The 25264-nt window shown below is 47.5% G+C and overlaps 1 protein-coding gene and 1 non-coding gene across 6 annotated transcripts in view; one reads left to right on the top strand and one right to left on the bottom strand.

The window, feature by feature from the left end:
* The first annotated feature begins 2790 nt into the window (after positions 1 to 2790).
* SLC39A14 (solute carrier family 39 member 14) overlaps positions 2791 to 25264 on the top strand; it is a 54298-nt gene continuing 31824 nt past the window's right edge. For 2 of the 5 annotated variants that reach the window (XM_066267599.1, XM_066267595.1), the window contains exon 1: positions 2792 to 2977. The gene's annotated coding sequence lies outside the window, so the exon portion shown is untranslated. Of the gene's footprint in view, positions 2978 to 3060; positions 3201 to 14713; positions 14917 to 17115; positions 17260 to 25264 lie in introns of those variants that run through there. The other 3 variants (XM_066267614.1, XM_066267606.1, XM_066267625.1) reach the window with 3 other exon arrangements.
* TRNAT-GGU (transfer RNA threonine (anticodon GGU)) lies at positions 18925 to 19000 on the bottom strand. Its single transcript has one exon. It is a non-coding gene; the product is annotated as a tRNA-Thr (tRNA).

Genomic DNA, 25264 nt, shown 5'->3' with positions numbered 1-25264 from the left:
TGAACTTGTTAGGTTCAGCATGTGGTCTCTTTTTTTTTTTCTAGTTTATTTATTTATTTATTTCCTGAAGTTGGAAATGGGGAGGCAGTCAGATAGACTCCCCCATGCGCCCGACTGGGATCCAACCGGCATGCCCACCAGGGGGTGGTGCTTTGCCCATCTGGGGCGTCGCTCTGCTGCAACCAGAGCCATTCTAGCGCCTGAGGCAGAGGCCACAGAACCATCCTCAGTGCCTGGGCCATCTTTGCTCCAGTGGAGCCTCGGCTGCGGGAGGGGAAGAGAAAGACAGAGAGGAAGGAGAGGGGGAGGGGTGGAGAAGCAGATGGGCACTTTTCCTGTGTGCCCTGGCTGGGAATCGAACCCAGGACTCCCGCACGCCAGGCCGATGCTCTACCACTGAGCCAACTGGCCAGGGCTGCATGTGGTCTCTTGTTCATTCACAATACAGAAATCTTTGGTAATCAAGACAAGATAAAGATCTAATAAGTAAGGGATAGAAATGAAATGATTTTTAAGGTGAAAATGAAAGTATCCTAAACCATATAAAATGTTTTAATTCTGTTGACCCAATAATGGGTCAGGAAATCAATTTAGTGGGTTTGTTACCACTTTTTAAAAAATTGAAATAGAATATAAGATAGTATATTGCACATACAAGGAAATTTTGTAAAATTATCATTTGCTCTATTGTGCTGGAGTTGCAGTATAAAATATTTTTTAAAAATATGGCTACAGTCAAAAACATTTGAAGGGGCAGATCAAATAATACTTCAGAAAAATGAAGAAGCCTTCTGAAGGGAGGTAGCTTTGAAGAGTTAGCATTTTGACAAGTGGAGATGGGGTAATTAGAGGGAAAAGGGGCATCTTAGGTAGACAGAAAGATAGAATTAGGATCTCAAACCCTGCACTAGTTATGAAAGACTGAGTACTCAGCAACAAGGATGGTCTGAGGGTAGACCTACAGAATTTTGTGGGGGTAGATATGGAGAGTCAAGACCTTTTGATTTCAAGCTGTGTTAATAATTAATTGTATTCCCCTAATGGATTACTGATAGCTTATCAGCTTTGGTGGACTTTGGCAGCTCTGCCCTTCCTCTGGTTGCAAATAAGTGCGTAGGCTCTGTAGTGGGTGTCCTGTCCTGCCTCCCTTCCTGTCTCTCTGACAGGTGCCTTTTTCCATTGTGCGTAGTATTGACTGACACCTGACTTGAAAAAGCCATGGGATTGCTTTGGGACCTTAGTTTTCAGAAGAGATTCACACCCTTTGTGATATGTATTTATGGCCTTCATACTTTTCAGAGCTGTCTGTGTTAGAAGCATGCTTATTTTAATCTCTGCTGAGTTTCTCATACCTTTTCCCAGAACTTCAAGGACAGGAAGGAGTGGTCAAGACTGGACCATTTCTGACAGACCCATGGGAGATAGGATTAAGAATCCCAGATAGATGACATAATGTCTGAAAAATACTCCACATTTAATCAAGAAACACAAATATAAAGGGTTATTACAAAGATGACAGAGCTCAGAGGGAAATTCTGCAAGAGATATTATTTTGAAATCGCTTGGAAAATGAGAGTAACATCACCCCATCCCTTACTCAACTGGAGAACTGTAATTGTTAGGTGAGGATAATTGAATTTGAGAAAAACCCAGGGCCTAGCCAGTCAAGAGCAGCCTAAACAATCTGTTCTGGCTTTGCTTCAGTGCATTCTTTCTCTTTCTCCCTCTACCCAGTCCTGAGGGGCAAACTGCCACTTAGCCTTGAATTCTTCCTGTCAACTGCCCCAGAGATCGTCTGCTTTCCTTTCCATTACTACTGTCGTTGTGGGAGTCCTCTCCCTTCCCTAGGCAAATGCACAAAGACACAGCGTAGCTGGGCACCAGTCACTGAGCTAGATAGAACAGGGACATAGGTACGAACTAGCTACAATTCTGCCAAAAAGCCCTTCTTTTTGGTCCTCTTGGCAACTGACTTAGCTGTACAGGAAATAATAGTGATGTCTGGCAGAACAGAACAATGAGAGCTTAATGGGTCGCTTATTTTCTCAAGAAAGTAGCATTTCCCAGGCCTGATATCCATCTCAATGGGACTATCCCACATGGTATAGATTCCTACAACAGTCCGCAAACCAAAAATAACATTTCTCCCAGCTTTGGGCTCTAGCCTCATTTGGGGGAGTGATGTGACATCTAGTTCGAAAAGTGAGTTTAATGTGTAATCTGTAATGTAAACAAGAATTTTTTGTACTTTTGGCTGGTGGGAAATTTCAGAAGAAACATCGTCTGGGTGCCTCCCCTTCTACGGTATATTTCAGAACTGAATTGGGAAGGAAGAGAGAACCTTTTCATAAGTAATCAGATGTGTTAAAATGTACACCTACATGTGAGGTGCGGAGCAGTCTTACTCCTTGGGGATGTAGGGCAGGTTGTGAGAGCATCCCACATAAGCGGTGTGTGTGGGGGGGTAAATCTTAACGGGAGGTTTCCAGGGGAAGGAGGAGCCCGTGTGGCCTCAGTGAATGAAGCATGTAATTCGCCGACCGGTTAGATGACTCGGATCGAGCCACAATTTGAGCTAGGATCTCGGTGAGCCAGGGTCTCAGCTCGGATCCTCGAGAAGCAGGAGGGCGCCCAGGGCAAGCCGAGCGTGGCCCCGGGTCTAGCCTAGCCGGCAGCAGCGGGCGGTAGCTCCAGCACGTACCCCTCCCCGCCCCCGCCCGCAGGGGCCCCACGTGGCAGGCCGGGGAGCGCAGGGTGGGGCGGAGCGGGGCGGGCTGACGCGCAGGGTATATAGCCGGGCATGCGCGGCGTGGCGGGGACGGACGCAGGCAGGGGGGCGAGGGCACGCGGTGTGCTTGCGCGGTCGCAGGGACAGAGCTGGTGCTGTGGCTGTCGTCGCCGCTGCCGCTACCGGCCGTCCGAACGCCTGGCTTGTGAGTTTGCGCGGGCCCGGTGTGGCTTGCGCCCCCAGCTGCAGGTGAGGAGGGGAGGTCGTTCGGGCGGGGCCGCGCCGTGCCCCGGGGATGCGGCGGCGCGCGGAGGATCTGCTCGGGTCACCGGGTCGGGGGGAGGGCCCGGTGTGCGGATGACCTGGAGCCGGACTGCAGAATCCTCGGGCTGAAACCGCGCCGTCTTCGGAGGACTCGTACACGGCCCGTACGCTGGATGGAGGCGACACCTGGCCTAAGTGCCCTCATGAGGTTACTAGTAGAGAAAGGGAGGTCTCGGCTGCGGTGCGGTGCGGTGCGGTGGCTGGAGAGTGCGGGATGGGGGAGGCTGAGAAGGTTCCCAGAACCTGGAAACCCACGCTGCTGGCTCAGGGAGACTTCCAGGAACTAACCCGACTCGAAGACAGAGAAAGTCTGGAATAGGTTGGCAAATCTGGTAGGCAACTCTTGGGGCGTCCCGGATGGGGTACTGGTGTCCAGACTTTGTTTTTTAGCTACTGTGTCCCTCATCCCAGATGGTGAATGGCCAAGGAGGGATCACGCTAACTCGGACCTGGCCTGCCCCATGGGCATGGCTTTTTAGCTATTTTTGGTTGGTACTGACCAATTTAGGTGGTCTGGTTTAGGCTGCCCTCTCTTGGTGGGTTAGGGCAAGAGGACCAAATAGCCATTCAAGCAGTTTCACCATGTGATCCTAAGGTCCAAATTAAGCCAAGAAAATTTTCTCAGCTCTGTATCGTGGCTACAGTATTGAGGATCTAGTGTTTGCAAGGGCCTGAGTGTTCAAGAGGACTGTGTAAGCATGATCGCTGAGAGAACGAGGAACTGTGGGGGCAGGAGCAGCTTTGACCTGACCCTTCCTCCTGGAGCCTGCCCTCTGAGCTAGGGTTTGTCTTTAGTCACTCTTCCATAAGAAACCCAGGCTAGCAGGGTAGGCTGCTGGTAAGTGGTGATGATAGTGTTTAGTGAGGACTGGCCTGGCTACCCTGGCCTCTGTCCCAGGGGGGTGAGTACTAAGGTCAGACTAGATCTATGGTCTCTTACCATTAATCCTAACCTCTTGAAACAAGAACCGTAAAAACTCTGAGGAGCTTGGTGAAGCAAGAGGAAAGAATGTCCAGAATCGTAACTTTTAGCAGCTGGGATTAAAAACCATATACTCTGTTTCCTGTTGGAGACTCAGAGGTGAGTTTTTCATAAATTGTGTGGAAACCAGAAGATAGACTTGTACTGTTCTCCCTTCCATTGGTCTGCAAGTTGACTCAAGGGCACCGAACACAGAATAATTGGCCTTGTTATTTAGGCAAGAAGAAGCTCCATAATTTAGAGTAGTCATTTGTCCCTTAGTATATAGATTAGTCACAGGGCCTGGTCTGTGGTTGGCTCTGTACTGGCCGCTGCTGAATGCAAAGAGGGGTTCCGGCATACTCTTGTTGGGCAGAAAGAGCATCTGTATGTGAAGAATGAGTTGGCAGCACAAAAGAAGCCCTACTGTGTTTAGTGAAGTTCAGGGAGAACAGCACTCTGCTAAAGGTGGTGTCAGGTGGCTGGAGAATGCTGGGCTTTTGAGCCAGATGCACTTGTGTTCCCATCCTGGTCCCAGTACTGCCGACCATAGAGAAAGACTTCATCTTTGGGGGCCTGTTCTCACCACCATAAAGCACCTTGTGATTGTGCTTGGAACACAGTAGAGGTCTTCTCCTTCTTGTTATCATAATCTTTGTGATCCACTGGGTTATTTCAGGGTACCAGAAGCTGATAGGTGGGTTGGATTATGTAGGAGTGGGATGAGCACTGATTTAAGGTTGGTTCATCTCCTCCTTGGGGACAAGGGTGCAATTTCCCTGACTTTCTGGGTAGACTTCTTTTCTGTGGCCTGCCAGGGATTGTCCCACGGATTCACTGGGCAAAGGGAAAAGAGTTGTATTTCTCACCGTTAAGTTTTGGAAGCTACTCTGATTTGTTCTGGTAATGAAAATGTTCCTCTTTGGGGCTGATAAAAAGGCAGGAAGGACTTGACTGCACACAGTTTATATCAGTCACTGGACTGGTCCTGTTTTCAAACCCTTCCCACTTCTATCTTTCCTTACCTGATCATACCTACTCTGTTCCAGGAGGAACCTCTATCTGTGTCCAGTATTTTCAGGCTCTTGGGATCTAAGTACTAGTGCTGTGAATAGTTTGCATATGTCTGGGAATTGGGGCCTTCTTGCCACTCTGCCAAAATTATTCAGCCTGTTTGCACTCGATGCCTGAACACAGTCATGCTCAGGCATTTTGCAGAACCACAGACTCTGAGATGTTGAACTGGAGGGATTTGGGGACCTCTTTGTTTTACAGCTGAAGAAGTTTGATCTAGAGATATTAATGGGTGTCCCGAGTTGCACTGCTTACTGCCAAGAGGCTCAGTAACAAAGACCAAAGGAAGGCTCCATTTTTGTTCATAAATGTGAAGATGAAATTGCTGGCAGTTCTAGTCTTTTCCTTGAAAATGTGAAGAGGAAGGAGCTAGTTGTCTCTGTGTTCATTTGGGGGGTGGGGGTGGGGTTTGCCTGTGTGGAGAGAAGTTTCTCCTAGAGAAGTCCTTTACTTCTTTCTCTTTCCAGACTCCCTGGGCACATGGAAGGGTGGGGAGTGGGGAGTAGGTGAGGAAGGGCCATGCTGCAGGACTCCAGCCAGGATTCACTAGATGTCTAGAAAGGACTTCTCTGACCTTGAGGCTGGCAGAGTGCCAGCAGATAAGGAGTCCAGAGTCTGCCGGCCCCGTGCGCGCTCCCGGGGGATAAGCAGGGCAGGCTCACCGCAAGGTCTCCAAGCCAGGCTGCCTCACCTCCACTCTTACTGTAGCTGTCAATGTTCCCAGAGGGGACCCTTTGTCAGGCCCAGCTGAGATCTAGAGGCAGAGCCCTCTGTGAGCCCTCTGGGACTTCTGCAAAGAGGGGAGGAGGGGCAGCCATAGAATCTACCTGAGAGAGCTTGGTATGACCAACCATGGGAAACCAGATTTCCTGCCTTGGAAGCTGGAGATATGACTGCGTTCTCAGGCCTCTTAACCTTTCTCCATCATTATTAGACCCAGGAGAATCGGGCTGGAATGAGAAGGTGACTGTCCTGAATTTATTATCAGTGGGTTCCGGGGAGCTCTTTGTCAATTCATTTAGTACTGGTAGTTAATAAAAAAAGTTAACCAGAAGTTGGGAATAAAAAAAGTCCATGTTTGCCTGACCAGGTGGTGACACAGTGGATAGAGTGTCGGACTGGGATGCAGAAGACCCCGGTTCGAGACCCCGAGGTCGCCATCTTGAGCGCGAGCTCATCTGGTTTGAGCAAAAGCTCACCAGTTTGAGCCCAAGGTCGTTGGCTCGAGCAAGGGGTTACTCGATCTGCTGAAGGCCCACAGTCAAGGCACATATGAGAAAGCAATCAATGAACAACTAAGGAGCCGCAACAGAGACTTGATGTTTCTCATATCTCTCCCTTCCTCTCTGTCTGTCCCTATCTGTCCCTCTCTCTGACTCTCTCCGTCTCTGCCACACACAAAAAAGTCCATGTTTTAAACATGTTTTACTTTAAAAACATGTGCATGTATTTTTATTTACCAAAACTTTGATTTAGGATCAAGGCTTTTTTTGGGTGGGTCTCTAGATCCCTTAATGAGACTTGCAAATTATTTGTATATAGAAATCGTACTATATGTACCACCTGCAATTTCTCATCTTTTTTTTTTTAATTAAATATTTTTATTAGGCCATATAGTCACATAGCTCAAAAATCAAAAGGCTGGCTCTGGCTGGTTGGCTCGGTGGTAGAGCATTGGCCCAGTGTATGGATATCCCAGGTTCGATTCCCGGTCAGGGCACATAGGAAAAGTGACCATCTGCTTTTTCACTTTTTCTTCCCTCCCTCCTTCCCTCCCTCCCTCCTTCCCTTCCTCCCACCTCCCTCCCTCCCTCCCTTCCTCCCTTCTCTTTCCTCTCTCCTTCTCTTCCTCTCTCCCTCTTTTCCTCCCTCCTTCTTTTCCTCCCTCCCTCTCTCTTCTTCCCTCCCTCTCCCTCCCCCTCTCCCTCCCTCTCTCCCTCTCTACTTCTCTACCTCCCTCCCTCTCCCCCTTTTTCTGTCTCCCTCTCTCTCTCCCTCTCTCTTTCCCTCCTTCCTTCCTTGTCTCCCTCGCTCCCTCCCTCCTTCCCTCCCTCCCTCCCTCCCTCTCATCCTCTCTTCCTCTCTTTCTCTCCTGCAGCCAAAGCTCAATTGGTTCTAGTGCATTGACCTCAGGTGCTGAGGATGGCTCTGTGGAGCCTCTGCCTCAGGCACAAAAATACCTCAGTTGTAAGCATGAGCCCAGATGGGCAGAGCATAGGCTCCAGACAGGGGTTGCTGGTTGCCGGGTGGATCCCGGTCAGGGCACATGCAGGAGTCTGTCTCTCTATCTTCCCTCTTCTCACTTGGAAAAGAAGAAAAAAAAATCAAAAGACTAAAAAACAGTTTAAAAAGTCACATACATGTTCAGTATTCAAGGAAACATCTTATAAATGTTACAAGTTTGCATTTTAGATACATTGTTTAGCATCTTGTATTTTTCACCCACTAACTATATTAGATCTTTCCATATCAGCACATAGAATCCTTGTATAATTCTTTTATTATAACTGCACAGTACTCCAGAGTACGGAAGTACAGTACATTTTTAACCAGTGACTGTTGCTTCCCTCTCCCCAGCTGGGGTTGTTTCCTGTATTTTGTCATTAGGTACAATGCTGCATGTAAAACTGTACAAATGGCATTTCCTACATATGTAAAATAGAAGAAATCTTCAAAAGTATAATTGCTGGGGAAAAGATTTATACATCTGTTAATTAGTTTTCATTAAAAAAAATAAAGCAAGGGCCCTGGCTGGTTGGCTCAGTGGTGGAGCATCCGCCTGGCGTAGGGAAGTCCTAGGTTTGATTCCCAGCCAGGGTGCACAGGAGAAGCACGCCCATCTGCTTCACCACCCTTCCTCCCTCTTTTTCCTTTTTATCTCTCTCTTCCCCTCCCACAGGCAGCCACGGCTCCATTGCATCAAAATTGGCCTCTGGTGCTTAGGATGATTCTGTGGCTTCTGCCTCAGGCGCTAGAATGGCTCTGGTTGCAACAGAGCAACGCCCCAGATGGGCAGAGCATCGCCCCCTGGTGGGCATGCTGGGTGGATCCTAGTTGGGTGCATGGGGAGTTTGCCTCTGCCTCCACCTCCCTGCTTCTCACTTCAGGAAAATAAATACATAAAGCAAGAATTAAAAAAACATTTGCAAACCAGTTCACATGCAAAATCCTACTTTTTTAATGGACACACCTAATTTAATCCTTTTTTTAAAATTTGTAACACATTTTTCTAGGTGAGCAATTCTTAAACTTACTGATCCTAGAATTCCTTAAGACTGTCTTTTGCTTATGTGGCTATACTTATTGATACTTACTATGCTAAAAATGAAAACAAATATAAAAATAGTTATTCATTCATTTAAAATAACAAAAATAAGGTCATTACACATGAACATAAAAAGCATAGTTTGTCTGACCAGACAGTGACACAGTGGATAGAGTGTTGGGCTGGGACGAGGAGGACCTACGTTCAAAACCCCGAGGTTGCCGGCTTGAGTGCAGGCTCATCCGACTTGAGCATGGCTTTGCTTGCTTGAGGGTGGGATCATAGACATGACCCTATGGTCGCTGGCTTAAGCCCAAAGGTTGCTGGCTTGAGCCCAAGGTCGCTGTCTTGATCAAGGGGTCACTCGCTCTGCTGTAGCCCCCCCCCTCGTCAAGGTACGTATGAGGAAGCAGTCAATGAACAAGTAAGGTGCTGCAATGAAGAATTGATGCTTCTCATCTCTCTCCCTTCCTGTCTGTCCCTCTCTCTGACTCTTTCTGTCTCTGTCAAAAAAAAAGCATATTTTTATGAAAATTTTCTGAAGTAAAGTATACTTTTGCAGAGCTTCAGGATTTCAAATAATTATTTGTTAGATAATAAGTTATAGTAGGTCCGATGTAAGTTTGATCGTAAATACTCAGTTGAAATCTTGGGAACAAAATAAGTGCCAGGGTTGCAGGTTCTGTCCCTGGCTGGGGCACATGCAGGAGTCAACCAGTGAGTCCATGGGTGAGTGGAACAGTAAATTGATGCCTCTCTCCCACTTTTTCTCTCTCTAAAATAAGTAAGTAAATAACCCTTTCTGCAATTTATATTTTAGTTACTATTTAATTGTAATCATAAGAATAAATAGAAGTGGCATAAAGAGTTTTGGGGATAGACACAATAGACTCCTGGTTAATAAATCCTCAGCTTGTGGCGTTGGCCAAGTAGCTCAGTTGGTTGGAGCATTGTCCTGATGAGCCAAGGTTGTGGGTTCGATCCCCAGTCAGGACACACAAGAATCAAACAATGAATGCATGACTTGAAGGAGGAACAGTCAGTGTTTTTCTCTCTCTCTCTCTCTCTGTCTTGCTCTTTCCCCTTCTTTCCTCCTCTCCCTTCTTCTCTCTCTAAAATTAATAAATAAAATGTTTTTTAAAGTAAAAATAAATAAATTCTCAGCTTGTGGCAGCAGAGGGACCTGTGTGGTACAGGGATGCACAGGAGGAGTGGAGGCGATGGTCCAAGCCCATGATGTTGAGCTAAGAGCTTCCATTCCTTGAGGACAGGCAGAACACTGTCTCTCTTCCAGAGATGCTTGTAAAATCTGTGTGGAGGTGAGCTGAATACACACAGTTACAGGCTATCTCGTGGCATTCCTTAAGCTCCAATGAGCGCGACAGACGAGAGATGCTTATGGAGGCCCGAGGAGGGTAGGTGACTGAGGCAGGAATGGTCTGAGAAGGCTTCCTGGAAGGGGAATTAAGCCAAGTTTTGAAAACTAGGAAGAAAGGGAAAGAGAAAGAAGAGGAGTCCTGGCAAAGAAACTTGTGTGAACTAACAAGCGACACAAAGATGTATATTCTTGGGGCAGGGGTGGTCAACATAGGCCAGAGTGGCTGGTATGGGGACAAGTGATAAGGCTAGAAAGTTAGGTCGGGTTCAGCGACTTTACAGAGCTCGGGGGTCTAAGGTACCATAGTTTCTGTTTCCACATCAGACTTACCGCTGTGCTGCAGCGACCCTCTGTCTCAGTCCAGCCTGCCCTGGCCTAGAGCAGCTCCATGGCCGCACACCAGCACCCTTTGCACCGTCCACTCACGCCTGCTTCTGGCCATCAAAAGTAATGCATACTTACTGTAGAGATGAGGATAAAGGAGCAAGGGAGAACGCCTATTAGCCTTCAGCTCCGAGGCAAGCCTCCGTTAATTTACTCAACCATTTCCTTTTATTTTAAAATTTTCATTTTGGACCAGTTTTATAGACTTAAAGAAAAGTTATGGCCCTGGCTGTTTGGCTCAGTGGTAGAGTGTCGGCCTGGTGTGCAGGAGTCCCAGGTTCGATTCCCGGCCAGGGCACACAAGAGAAGCGCCCATCTGCTTCTCCACCCCTCCCCCTCTCCTTCCTCTCTGTCTCTCTCTTCCCCTCCCGCAGCCAAGGCTCCATTGGAGCAAAGTTGGCCCGGGCGCTGAGGATGGCTCTATGGCCTCTGCCTCAGGCACTAGAATGGCTCTGGTTGCAACAGAGCAACGCCCCAGATGGGCAGAGCATCGCCCCCTGGTGGGCGTGCCGGGTGGATCCTGGTCAGGCGCATGCGGGAATATGTCTGACTGCCTCCCGTTTCTAACTTCAGAAAAATATAAAACAAACAAACAAACAAAAAGAAAAGTTATAAAAAATATAGCAGAGTGCCCTTTTATCCCTCACCCCATAGGACAGTTACCAAAAACAGGAAATCAACATTGGCACACTCACTAAGCCACAGGCCTTAGTTCAGGTTCAGCAGCATTTTCATGAATATCCTTTTTCTGTTCAAGGATCTGATCCATTGTCCCCCACTGCATTTAATTATTATTTCTCTTTTGTCTTCTCCCATCTCTAACAGTCCCTCTATCTTTCTTAGAATGAGGTCATGCTCTTTTGGCAAGAATACCATGAAAACGATGTTGCATCCTTTTCAGAGCATCTGATCAGGGTGTTCAGGATGTCAATATGCCGCATTACTGGTGATGTGTTCCTGGGTCACTTGGTTAAATTGGTGTCTGCTGGACTTACATACTGGAAAAGTTACTCTCTCTTCCATGTTGAATCCTTCTCATTCTTCAGATCCCTTTTGCTAGGAGCAACCTGTCCCTTTTTTTTTTTTTTCTAAGAGTTGTTTTTTTTGTTGTTGTTTTTTTAACAGAGAGAGAGAGAGAGAGTCAGAGATGGATAGACAGGAACGGAGAGATGAGAAGCATCAATCAGGTGTTGCGCGTTGCAACACCTTAGTTGTTCATTGATTGCTTTCTCATATGTGCCTTGACCGCGGGCCTTCAGCAGACTGAGTAACCCCTTGCTCCAGCTAGCAACCTTGAGTCCAAGCTAGTGAGCTTTTTGCTCAAACCAGATGAGACCGTGCTCAAGCTGGTGACCTTGGGGTCTCGAACCTGGGTCCTCTGCATCCCAGTCTGACGCTGTATCCACTGCGCCACCACCTGGTCAGGCACAACCTGTCCCTTTTAAGGGTTCACCTGATGAGTTCAGGCCCGTACAGGATCATTTTCCTATCTTAAGGTCAACTGAGTTGGTCAGCTAACACCAGTGAAACTCCTTTTTATTTATTTATTTATTTATTTTTTTAAAGACTTTATTCAATTTTCAGAGAGGAGAGAGAGGGAAAGGAGAGAGAGAGAGAAGGGGGAGGAGCAGGAAGCATCAACTCCCATAATGTGCCTTACCAGGCAAGCCTGGGGTTTCGAACCGGCAACCTCAGTCTATGCTTTATCCCACTGCGCCACCACAGGTCAGGCTGGTGAAACTCCTTTTGCTAGATAATGTAACAATAACAGGACTGATGTCTCATATTTACAGGGCCTGCTTGCACACAAGGGTGAGGGTCATTGGCGGTCGTCTTAGAATTCTGCCAACCGTAGCAAGAGTGCCTGAGCTCAAAGGCCTCATTCCCTTAGTTTCCTAGGGCTGCTCTAACAAACTGTCGCAAACTTGTTGGCTTAAAACAATAGAAATTTATTCTCTCATATTTCTGGAGACCAGATGTTCAAAATCAAGGTGTCAGCAGGGCCACATTTCCCCTGAAAGCTCTATAAAAGGATCCTTCCTTCTTTCAGCTTCTAGTGGCTCCAGGTGTTCCTAAGCTTGTGACAACATTACTCCAATATCTGCCTTTCTCTTCACAAGGCCTTCTCTGTGTCTGTGTCCAGTTCTTGTCCTTTCTCATGTAAAGATACCAGTCAGTCATTGGTATCTTAACTATATAGTTTTATCTGCAAAGAGCCTATTTCCAAAAAGGTCACATTCTGCAGTTTTGGGTGGACATGGATTTGGAGAGATGTTATTCAACCCCGTGCACTCAGGATGGGAGTGGGTTGATGTTCTTTGTAAACTGTGGTTCACTGAACTGCACAGGAAAGAGAGATCTCTTTTTAAACCTACGACAGAAAGCAGCCTGGCTTCTGTTCCAAGGGCCAGCCTCAGGCCCTCTGTTCCCCTCATGTTGACACAGATCTGGGACACAGGAAGTGTAAATGATAAAGCTGGCTTCAGAGGCCCTGCATTCTTAGCATGCAGATACTCTGCAATACCAACAGGTTGCCTCTGCTGGGCACTCGTGCCAAGTGTTAGTGTCCCTGTAGGCTGGGCAGGGCAGTGAGGGTGGTCCCCACTTGCGGGAAAGTTAGAGCTAACTTCAAAGAGTTCAAATAAATCAGAGAATGTCATAGGTGGTCCAAGTCTAGTCCAGCAGTTCTTCAGTGTCAGACTAGTGCCCACGAGGGCAAGGTTGATCTGTCAGAACTAGATGTATAAATACTAGATCTCACCCAGGAAGCTCTGATTCAGAACAACCAAGGTGAGGCTCTGCTTGCTGGGCGGCCAGTTTAGTACTGGAGTCCACCTCTAGACTCTATGTGAAGCTCTTGGGAGAAATAAGCCTTCCTACTCAGTCATCATTAAGCCTTTCCCCTTTCCTAATTGGACTAAAAAATTAACATTACATTATAGAAAATACAGATGAACAGAAAGATAAGTTACCATTAAACCCACCAGCAGATTTAACAGTTTGTTATGGTTTTAATTTTTTCCTGTGAGTGTATACATTTTAAGGAAAGATGATCTCTGTACATAGAGCGTGGTAAGCTCTTGTTTTGCAGTTAACAATGTACATCTTTCCTTGTCATTCTTCTCCCAAATAGCCAGTACTTGTTGAGGTATTAACTGTACATCAAATGTTGTGTTATTTATATTATGTATCTCATTTAATTTTCTTTTTCTTTTTTCTTAAGTGACAGGAGGTGAGATCGTGAAACAGATTCCCTCTTGCACCCCAAGCAGGATCCACCCAGCAACCCCTGTCTAGGGCTGATGCTTGAATCAACCTAGCTATGCTCAGTGCCTGAGGTCGATGTGCCCTGACTAATCAAGCCACTGGCTGCGGGAGGGGAAGAGAGAGAGGAGGGGAGGAGGGAGGGGAAGAGAAGCAGATGGTTACTTCTCCTGTGTGCCCTGACGGGGAATTGAACCCAGGATTCCATACGCCAGGCCAACACTCTATCCACTGAGTCACCAGCCAGGGCCTCATTTAATTTTCTTAACTGCTGCGAGGAATGACTATTAGTAGCTTTGTTTTTCTAAGTTAGGAAAACAAGTCTTGCCGTCATGACTTGAGTCAAGCCTTGAAGTTAGTGCAAATTCGGGATTCACATGGGGGTCTGTCTCACTCAGAGCCCAAACTCTTATTACTCTGTGTTCAAACAGTTAGTTGTATGAGTTACCTTACCTCAGCAGTCCCCTTCTGTCGTGCATCTCACTGTGAGGAGCACTGAGAATGCACACTCCATCAGGGGAGGGATCTGTTTTTGTTCGTTGCCTTTTTCCCTGGCACTCAGTAGACTTCTTACCATACCTACACTTCCATAGATTCCTTAGAGCTGAGCTCCCCGTTCAAGATAACTTCTATGGGATGAATTTCCAAAGTGAAGTATTGGGACTTAATGAAATGATTTGTTTTTTCTTTTTGTGACAGAGACAGATAGGGGGACAGATAGGGACAGACAGACAGGAAAGGAGAGAGATGAGAGGCATCAATTCTTTGTTGCGGCACCTTAGTTGTTCATTGATTCCTTTCTCATGTGCCTTGACTGGGGGCCACAGCAGACCGAGTGACCCCTTGCTGAAGCCAGCAATCTTGGGTTCAAGCTGGTGAGCCTTGCTCAAGCCAGATTGCCTGCGCTCAAGCTGGCGACCTCGGGGTTTCGAACTTGGGTCCTCCGCATCCCAAGTCTGATGCTCTGTCCACTGCGCCACTGCCTGATCCAGTGATGAAATGATTTTAAAAGGTTTTTTTTTTTTCCCTGAGAGAATAAGTGTACAAGGATAACCAAAAGCAAAACAAAACAAAAGTTGGACTTGCTTTCTCAGAAAAAAAATTAAAAATAAAAATGTGACATTGTGACATGATAGATAAATGAAACAAAATAAGAACATCCTATAGCTGACCTCAGTAGGTGTAGTAATTTAGCAACCAATCATGGTATTATTTCTTACTAATTGTGTGATTTTTGAGCAAATCTACTTAGCCTCAGTATCCTCATCTGTAAAATACTTGATGAATTTTAAGATGCTTTATTTTAAAAAATTGTTTTTGTTTATTGATTTTTAGGGAGAGAGAAACCAATTTATTGTTCCACTTATTCATGCATTCATTGGTTGATTTTTGTATGGGCTCAGAACTGGGGATTGAACATGCAACCTTGGTGTATCAGGACGACGCTAACCAACTGAGCTACCTGACCAGGCCTAAGATGCCTTTTGTTGTTGCTTTCATGCTTCTGAAATAGGGGTGTGTCTCACTGATGTGTACAGGTAATTTGTCTTTCTCTACTCAGAAGCTGTCGTTGATATTTATAGTTAGAAAAGTACTGTAGAACTGTAGAACGTGTGTTACAGAGTCGTTGAGAAGATAAAGGGAGATAATGAGAACAAATTGCTTAGTACAGTGCCTGGCTGACAACAGTAAATCCTAGCCTTTCTTATACAATTAAGGAAGAAAAGATTATGGGTGAGTTATAGGAGTGTTTAGGTGCAGATAACAGCGTCTAGCCAGAACTGGTTGGCAGATAGCAGGTAAAGCATCGTAGGAGGCCCCTGATCCTGCTTAGTGACGCCTGTAGGAACCAGGCTCTCTGCACTGTATCTGTCTGCTCTGCCACCCTTTGCACAGTGAACTTTGTTCTCATAGTTGTTACTTGCCAGCCTATACTTCTGAGCAGGAGTGAGGAAGTGGAAGAGATGGCACCCACACCATGCCACATCCCTGTCATTGGCAAGACCAGCCACCCGTGGCCTCTCATTGCAAAGGATAGATTTGACTTGGCCTCTATTTCTAACCTTCTATTGTCTCCACAGTTGAGGTTTATAAGGAAAATCAACTTTTCATTAGACAAGATTGAGGTAATTGGCTTTTTTAAAAGTTAGATTCTCTTTTTTCACACTGTGCCAGCATTAAAATCTAGGTGAATTAGAAATTTAAATGTTTTAAAGGCAGGAAAATACAGATATGTATTTACTTCTATAATTTTGGGGTGGGAAAGGATTTTCCAGGCATGGCACTAAAAACAGACACCTTAAAGGAAAAGTGTTTTTTTTACTTTACCTCTTTTAAAATGTCAGTAACACCATTTAACAAAATTAAAAGGTAAATGATTAGGAAGCTATTTGAATATGTGACAAAAGGTTAATATTTTATTAGCTTGTACAGTAAAGTCTCACATACACCAATAAGAAAAAAGATGAACGTACAGCAGCAAAAATGGGCAAAGGGCCTGACCAGGCGGTGGCGCAGTGGATAGAGTGTCAGACTGGAACGCAGAGGACCCAGGTTCAAGACCCCGAGGTCACCGGCTTGAGCACAGGATCATAGACATGACCCCATGGTCTCTGGCTTAAACCCAAGGTCTCTGGCTCAAGCAAGGGGTCCCTCACTCTGTTGTGGCCCCTGGTCAAGGCACATATGAGAAAGCAATCAATGAACAATTAAGGTGCTACAATGAAGAATCAATTCTTCTCATGTCTCTCCCTTCCTGTTTTGTCTGACCTGATCTGCTCGCTCGCTCTCTGTCACCAAAAAAAAAAAAAAAAAAAAAAAAAAATTGGGCAAAGGACAATAAGAGGCAATTTGTGACAGAAGAGATATAAATATTAGTAAGACTGTAAATGTGATGAGCCACACTGGTCATCCAAGAAATGCACATTGAGAGAATTATAAGAATGATTTTTAAACCAGTTTGGCAAAGATAGAATACTGTTTTAATCCTCAGCATGGGTGCAAATCTTATAAAACAGGCATTCTTATGCACAAATAGTAGGATTCTTAGTTGAATCTTCAGAAGGATAGTTTAGCAAATTGTGTAGTAAGGTCTTAGTATTTGTTGATGGCTGCCTGTAGGCCAGGGACTGTCCACTAGCCAACCTGCTCCTGGACCTCACTGATTCCTTTTCTTCGGGGAAGATCCCCTTCGGGCCTTGCCCTATGCCCAGCTGCCTGGTAGGGGTGGGGCGGGGTGGGAGGTGGCCAGCTCACCCAAAGGCCTTTACCACTACCACCCTCCACCTACCACCCCCAGGATTGCTGGGCTGCTTCCCAAAGGATGTGGGGGGTGGGGACAAGCCCAAACCAGTGTATTTTCCTTGTGTCTTTTACTGGAAGCCTGAACAGTTGGCTTGTGTTGAGAGGATGAAGGTGGTATATGTGTGGTCCTGTTAGTCAAGAGAGTCCTGTAAATCACAGGGAGCAGTCTGAGCTGTGGGTACTCATCCCTTCTTGGAAACCAGAGGGCTCCAGGCCAGCGCCACGTCGACTCTCATCTTCCCTGTGAGGTGGAGCTGTGTTGACCTTCGGGCAGGCTGGCCCTGCTTTTCCTCCCGGGACGTGAGCCAGAAGTGGTCAGGCCGGTGTCCCTTCCTGCCTCCCTCCTTCTTTTCCTCTGTTCACTGATGGGGTGTCCTGTGCTCTGCCATCCCCAGGGCCAGGTAACGTTGATTGGTATATTATATGTGTTTCAGTGCCTACTGGTTCCCTGATGTTGGAGGCTTTCTATCTGAGAGGCCCGGCGAGTTCTTAGGAGACCAGGGCCCTGGGTAGTTTCCAGGGGCAGCAAGCAAGCCACGGCCCCTATTCTCACCAGCTTTCCCAGAACGGTGTAACAGGTAAAAGTCACCCATCCCCCAGATTCCGGTCACCAGCCACAGTGCCCCCTGGGTAGCTTGACCAGTCCTAGGAACAGGGATTCTGTTCCCTCGTCCGCCGCCCCTGCATCCGGCAGACACCGTGCAGAGGTTCCTCCCACGGCTGAGGCCTTGACCATGGGTAAACCATGGTGTGTGCACAGCTCTGTGGGCTAGACTGTGCCTGTGACCTTGGCTCTCCTCGCTCCACTCCTTGGCAGCGGCTTCTGAGCCGCTCCCCCAGTGGTCCCGGGTGTGTGTAGTTGGCACATTGAGAGGCTGTGTACAATGGGACCAAGACTCAAGAGTTTCCATGAGGAGCTGAGAAATTCTAGAAAAAGCCTGTACTTCTGGGGTTTCCTCTCCTGCCCCTGCCGCGGAGAAGAGTTAACGTGTTACTTTCGGCAGGATTGTCAGATGGTTGCCTGTCCTCTGCTTTGGCTTTCCGGGTTGTGGGAAGGGAGGCTGTATGCCTGTGCCTACCTCGCCCACTGCCTTCCTCCTGCTTCCCCACCCAGCGGAACTTTTTATAAATGGTTCTGCCTTCTGTTGTATGCCCCAGTTCCCGACCAGGTTCTCTGGGTCATCAGTTCTAGTGAAGCTTCAGGGGAAGGGGTCCTGCCCCCTGAGGATACTTGTAGTTCAACTGACGGTGGAGACCAAGGCACATGGAGACTCGGCCTGAGAGGTGGGCAGGGGAGGTAGCACACCCGTTCAGCAGTCATCCTTTAGCAGATTCCCTAGTAGGCAGTCACTCCTGCTGACTCTGCAGGGAGGAAAATAGGCTGTCTCCACTACCGTGGAGTTTATGGGCTAGCAGGAGGAGGTAGGTATTAAATATGTAAACAAAAGAAAACAGACCAGATAGTGATAATAGGCTAAGAAGAAAATAAAACAGGGTGTTGGGATTCTGAGCAACTGGGATTGGGTTTTTTTTTCCTTTTTTAAAAAATGTTTATTTTCCTGATTTTAGAGGAAGGGAGTGGGAGAGGGACAGGAACATCTGTTCCTGTTTGTGCCCTGATGGATTTATTTTTTTAAACCAAGTGGCCCTCCACTTTGAGTAGGTGACATTTGAACTGAGACCTGATAGGAAGATCTAAGGAAAGAGCATTTTAGGTAATCGGAACAGCAAGTTCAAAGACCCTGAGGTCAGAATGCACTTGTGTGGAAAAAAAGGCAGGATGGCTGGATCCCACTGAGAGAAGGCTCAGTAATGAGGTCAGTGGGGTCAGCAAGGACCAGGTAACAGTGATTTACAGGCCAGAAATATATAGAAGTTTAGATCTTATTCCACTTATATTGGGAAGCCACTTATACTCACTTAAGTTTATTTTTATTTATTTATTTTTTATTATTATTTTTGTATTTTTCCGAAGCTGGAAACGGGGAGGCAGTCAGACAGACTCCTGCATGCGCCCGACCGGGATCCACCCGGCATGCCCACCAGGGGGTGATAATCTGCCCATCTGGGGTGTTGCTCTGCCGCAATCAGAGCCATTCCAGCGCCTGAGGCAGAGGCCACAGAGCCATCCTCAGCGCCCAGGCAAACTTTGCTCCAATGGAGCCTCGGCTGTGGGAGGGGAAGAGAGAGACAGAGGAAGGAGAGGGGGAGGGGTGGAGAAGCAGATGGGCTCTTCTCCTGTGTGCCCTGGCCGGGAATCGAACCCGGGACTCCCGCACACCAGGCCGACGCTCTACCACTGAGCCAACCGGCCAGGGCCTGTTCACTCAGTTTAAAGCAAAGAAAGTGCTCTGATCAGATCTGTACTTTAAAGGGACAACTCTTTAACGGAGCTTTATAGTTAAGACTTGGGCACGTTGCATGTGTATCTATTACACTTAAAAGAGAGAAAGAACTCTGGCATTGTGGATAGGTGCCCAGTGGTACCTATAAAGCTGGTTAAGAGATTTCATTTCAACTAGAAGTTCAACATTGCCTCCATTCACAGGCCCGGTGGTCTGTCAGTGTCACCAGGAAAACTGAAATGGGTTCTTGCCCTCGGGGAGTGAAGCATGGTTCCTGCCACATCTTCCTGGGGAGGTTACGAGGAATGAGGAGCACTTGGGGTTAACATCGCTGTAGTCCACTCCTGCTGTCAGATTTTTGGGTTGCCTGCGAGGTTTTTGTTATTGTGAAAAGTGCTGCTGTATGAATTCTCATGTCTGTCTCTTTTTTGCTCTCTTTGGGTTGGAAGTCACCCAAACTAGAGCCTGTCTGAGTTGCAAATGAAAATCAGAAACTTCCCCGGTGGCTATCCAATTGCCCTGAGCTTGTTGTTAACCAGAGCAGTGAGCTTTTAAGTCTGGTGAGAATGTTGATCCCTATTTAATAGGCAGCAGTTTGTAAGAGGCAGGGGAGTGGAGGGCACAAGTTGTGTGTCCAGAGGCTGCTGCTGTACACACAGCCCTGATGGGGTGCTTGAACTTGAGGAAGGCTAACTTTGCATTTGTGGGTCTTTTTCTGGCCTCGTTCTGTATCCAGGTGTGACGGGAACCAGAAACCTGGCTGCCTTTGCTCTGGAACCCATCTGTGTGTACTCTTTTTTTTATTTTTATTTTTATTCATTTTTAGAGAGGAGATAGAGAGACAGACAGACAGAAAGGAGGAGCAGGAAGCATCAACTCCCATATGTGCCTTGACCAGGCAAGCCCAGGGATTTGAACTGGCGACCTCAGTGTTTCTAGGTCAACACTTTATCCACTGCGCCACCACAGGTCAGACATCTGTGCGTACTCTTGACAGCCTCTCTCTAGATCTGTGGCCGGGGCAGTGGCAGAGGACCAGGAGGACACAGGGTCAGGTTCTCATGCTTTCCTTTGCACCTTGGGCAGGAGGAACTTTGAGAAGACAGCCATAGCCCTAAAGACTGCATCTTCGGTGAAGTCTGTCCTAGCTATTCTGTTGTCTCTGGAGAAGGTGGAGGTGTATCTGTTCTGTATGCATTTGTATTTACCTGTGGCAGGTATTTACTTAGGTCCTACCAGCCTCCTGGGATTGTTAGGAAACAACCAAGGAAATTAACTGAAAGTATTAGAACTGTTGCTCTGAGACAGAGGGGGTAGGTTTCAGAAGAAGGTGAGAGTTTCTCGGGTGGGTGGGACTTGTGGTAGGGAGGCAAGATTTGGGGCAAATCAGAGATGGTGCTGCTTCCTGCAGTTCATCTTTTTTTTTTTTTTTTTAAACACCCAGGCTCTTCACACTTGTGGGGAGAGTGCCTGGAACACATGCAGATTCAGCTTTCTCACAGATGTTTCTCACAGATATTAATCAGACTTTCTAGTCCTGTTGGTCTGTGTGGAGACCAGTGGGGCAGGAGTGAGGCATTTTGGATGGAGCCCAGGTTCCAGGCAAGAGAGTAATGGCAGGCGAGCCTGAAGGGTGGTAGGAGCCTAGTTGAGGGAACCCTTGACCACCAGGCAGAGGAAGTAGTCTTTGCTTTTGAGTTAAGGGGAGTGATGTATTTTATGATGTATGTATTTTACATACATCACTGAGGAGTGGAGGTATTCTAGCAGGAGAGTGATTTGCCCCAAGTGATGCAGGGTGGGTTGGAGGGGATGTGACAGTAGGTGTGAGTAGCATGAGGCAGTGGGCTGCGGTGGTTTCTCAGGAATCTCAGGAAGAGGAACATTCTGGTCACTTACAGAGACCCACGGTGAGGAAGCAGGGGCTGTGGGAGCCCTTTCTCTTCACTAATCAGATGGTGACTGCTAAGAGACTTTGGGCCAGAGAAAGTAAGCCGTTTGGGAAGTTTGGACAGTAGGAGGGGAAAGTGGAGGAATTATGATTCAGGAACATGATTACCCAATTTTTCTCCCTTTCCTGCTACCTTTCTTACTCCAATTTGGAAATCTGGATATTTTCTTTCTTTTCCCCAGTTACCCTCTTTCTCATGGGAATAGGGCTTATTTATTGCTCTGCTGATTAATGTGGTCACTGAGAAATCTAAGGTATAGCCAGTGCCTTTCTGCTGGGGGCCTGGCCATGTGCTTCTGAGCACGTGGTTGAGCAAGCTGCAGGTAGGTTGAGTGACGTTGAGTGCTGGGTGGGAAGGGGTGACCACTGCACAGTGGTGGCTCTTGCGCTTTCTAGTGAAGAGATCTGAAGATCTAAGGAGAGCTGTAGGTCTTCCTCTGAGACCAGGGGTCCTCAGGCTCCAGTGTATATCATGATCACATGGAGGGGGTTTTAAAACACTAACTGCTGTTCTCCACCCCCAGGTTTCTGATTCAGCAGGTTTGGGTGGGGCGGAGAATTTGCACTTCCAAGTTCCCAGGAGGTGGTGGTGATGCTGCTGGTCCAGGGACCACACTTTGAGAACCACGTTCCTAGAGAAATCATCACAGAATTCAGTATCTCAAGCCATAGAAGCTGGTGTGGTCAGGGTCTTTGAGGCGGAGTGAGGACTTGAGCTGGCCTGAGGATGGGAGGGTTGTAAAGGGGGAGAGAGTGGTATAGAAAGGCACTGAGGCCGGGAGGGGGGGTAGTTTGGCCAGGTGGGCAGGTTGTGCTGCTGGTGGCAGAGGTGGAGCTGCCCTGGGGCCTGGCCTTGGGTACAGAGAGGAGAGGCTCACTGCTCCAGGGAAGCCAAGCAACCTCTGTCTTCTGAAGCCCACTGTGTGGGAAGGGCCAGCCTTGCCTCCGCCTTCTAGAGTGAGCCCGCAGCTCAGGCTTCTCCATACCCATTTTGGGATGAAGGGCACATAGGGAGACTTGTGAGAAGCCCTTGGTGGCAAATTCTCCCCCAGAGTGTTGCTGCAAGGTGTTGGAGTTGGCATTTATAAATGGCCTTCCTGCTACAGAGAGTTGAGTAGACTTGTCTCACTGTGATTTAGGATATGGTGGGGGGTGGGTTGGTCCTTCACACTCACTCTTATACTTTGGGGTATGAGGACAGTGATGAGGCTTGTTTCTCTCCTTGCAGCAGCTAAAGAGGAGCCTGTGCAGATCTTTAGCAGAAAATGGTGAGGCCAGCAGCCCTAGGGCAGGGTGAGCACCCCAGGCTGGTTGAAGCTGGGAGAAGGAAGCCTTGCTCTTGAGACCACTCTGGGTGCTGTGTTCTCCCACCTGGTGTCCAGCTTCTGGAAGTTCTTACCCGCCTCAAGTCCATTCTCCACACTGCAGCCACATGAATATACCAGAAACTCAATTCTGATCATATTTGTACTGAAAGTGATCTCCACTGCCCTCCAGATGAGGTGCAGCCACCTTACTGTGTCCGGCAGGCCCTTCCTGGCTCTGGTCCTTCCACATCCTCGCATGTCCGCCTGGCCACATGCACTCTTTAAGTTCTTGTATCTAAGTGTTCACCAAGTCTTTCTAAACAGCTGTGTCTCCCTGGACCATTCTAGCCCTTTACCTGGCTTGCTGTTACCACCCTTCAAGTCTCTGCTGAAATAATGTTTCTTTTTAGAGGCCTCCCTTGGCCTCTGACTGTAGGTTTACCTGTGCCGCTCTGTTCTCTGTAGCTTCCTGTACTCTGCCTTGTCATGATCTGTGGTAGATGGTGTGTTTGTATATGGTGGGGGGCTTGTTCACCAGGCATCCACTGAAGGAAACTGGGAGGTTTATTCCTCTGGTCCTCGTATGTTATTAATAGTGCCTCCTTTCACTGTCAAGTACACTACTTTGGATAATAAATTATAGTCCAGCTTACTAGAAGTAGAGAATCAAAAACTATACTTTCTAATCCTGGCCATATACATAGCTCAGTTGGTTAGAGCCTCATCCCAATATGCCAAGGTTGCGGGTTCAATCCCTGGTCAGGGCACACATAAGAATCAACCAATGAATGCAAGGATTTTCTCTCTCTCTCTCCCTCTCTCACCCTCCCTCCTCCCCTCTCTCTGAAATCAACAAAGCCCTGGCTGGGTGGCTCAATAGATAAAGGTATTGACCCCGGCACATCAGAGGTTTTGGATTCAATCCCTGATCAGGGCACATACGAGAAGCCATCAGTGAGTGTACAACTAAATGGAACAACTGATTGGAATGAGTTGATGATTCTCTCTTCTTTTCCCTCCCTCCCTTTCTCTCTCTCCCTCTCTTAAATCAATGGGAAAAAAATTTAATAAGTAATAAAATCAACAATAACAATAACAACAACCTGTACTTTCCAGACATCTTTGCACTAAAATCCCCAGTGTGACTGACTCTGCCAGTTAGCTGCACTTAACCATGTCTTAAATGTGTGGCCATCCCCTTCCTCCAGAAGTGCCCTGGGACATCCAAAATGCTGGTGTGGATCATGGCAGGGGCAGCTTAATTCTGGAGCAGGCCACTTTTTTTTTTTTTTCTGTATTTTTCCGAAGCTGGAAACGGGGAGAGACAGTCAGACAGACTCCCGCATGCGCCCGACCGGGATCCACCCGGCACGCCCACCAGGGGCTACGCTCTGCCCACCAGGGGACGATGCTCTGCCCCTCCGGGGCATAGCTCTGCCGCGACCAGAGCCACTCCAGCACCTGGGGCAGAGGCCAAGGAGCCATCCCCAGCGCCCGGGCCATCTTTGTTCCAATGGAGCCTTGGCTGCAGGAGGGGAAGAGAGAGACAGAGAGGAAGGGGGGGGTGGAGAAGCAAATGGGCGCCTCTCCTATGTGCCCTGGCCGGGAATCAAACCCGGGTCCCCCGCATGCCAGGCCGACACTCCACCGCTGAGCCAACCGGCCAGGGCTGAGCAGGCTACTTCTTTGTGCCACAGCTACCCAATGGTGGCAGGGGCCCCAGCTCCTTAGCAACTCGGCTCTACATCATGATTTTTGGGAATAGCTATTAGAAGCACAGTCTGATCTGTTTCTCCAGCTTTCCTGATGATTCTCTAAGCCATTGAATTCCTCATACAAAATCTCTTCCCATTCACATTGCCTAACTGAACCCTGATCAAAACATACCCCTTGTCATCATTGTTCTTGCAAATTACCTGTTGAATTTTTTCCTGTGCTCTGTGAGGGCAGGAAATAGGCATCCCCAATACCTGGAATAATTCTTGGTGTGAAACTGGTAGGCAGTGTGTGTTTGTTAAACGAATGAACTCTTGGATTGAGTTTGTAGTCTGGTAGGTATAGTAGGCTTTTAGTTCAATAAGTATAAATCAAAGAAATGAAGTCAAAGAAAGGGAGGTTGTTTAGGGCAGAAGAGAGTAGTAAGGGTCAGAGTAGTTGACTTCAGGGTTAAACTTGGTCTGTGGGCCCTGGAAAGTTAGACTGCCTGTAGGAGGAGGCACTGAGCCCCTATTCTTCATCAAGCCCTAGAAACCATTCAGATAGACATCAGTTATAAGACAGGTTGGGCTTCCCATCTTCCAGCAGAAATCCTCTGCTTCTCCTCCCTGTGTAATGGGAATAGTAAGGAGAGGGCCCTCTTTGCTTTCAAAGAACAAAAGTCTATTGGAGGGGCACTGTGGGAGAGCAGATAATTAGGAGTCCAGAGTGGCTGGAGAAGAGTGCTCAGAGAGTGGTCCAAGAAGCTTCCTCGAAGAAAAAAGAACTGAGCTGCCACTGAGAACAGGCAGTTCTAGGTGAGGGGCTTGAGAACTTGGAAGACAGGGAACAGAAGGAACAGACCTAATATGTACACTGAATTCTGACCTTTAAGCTTTCTCATTTATTAGAGTCCCCCTCTGAGGTTGGACGTTTCATAGTGTAATTGTGCCAGGGACATATGGAAGTTAGTGGCAGGCCCCCATTTGAACCCAGGGCTGCTTGGCTTGTCGTTCAGTCTGATCATTTAGGCATTAGACCATACATTTTACTAATTTAGTTGATCCTGAATAACGAGTCAGGGAATTTTGCTTTGAGTAGGTGATATAAGTGGTGGATATACATAGTACCATGCTTCCTAATTCACGTGCCGGGCCCGGTGGCCTGACAAACAGGAGTGGACTTGGAGGGACAACAGGTCAGAATTTTGCAATCGAGTGTCTGGGAAATGTTGACGGATGAATGATGAGAATAGCAGTGACTCTTGCCATGCTTCTGGTGGCGG

Source organism: Saccopteryx bilineata, chromosome 1, assembly GCF_036850765.1.
Source record: "Saccopteryx bilineata isolate mSacBil1 chromosome 1, mSacBil1_pri_phased_curated, whole genome shotgun sequence".
Taxonomy (NCBI): Eukaryota; Metazoa; Chordata; class Mammalia; order Chiroptera; family Emballonuridae; genus Saccopteryx; species Saccopteryx bilineata.
This window is presented reverse-complemented; position numbering and strand designations above follow the sequence as displayed.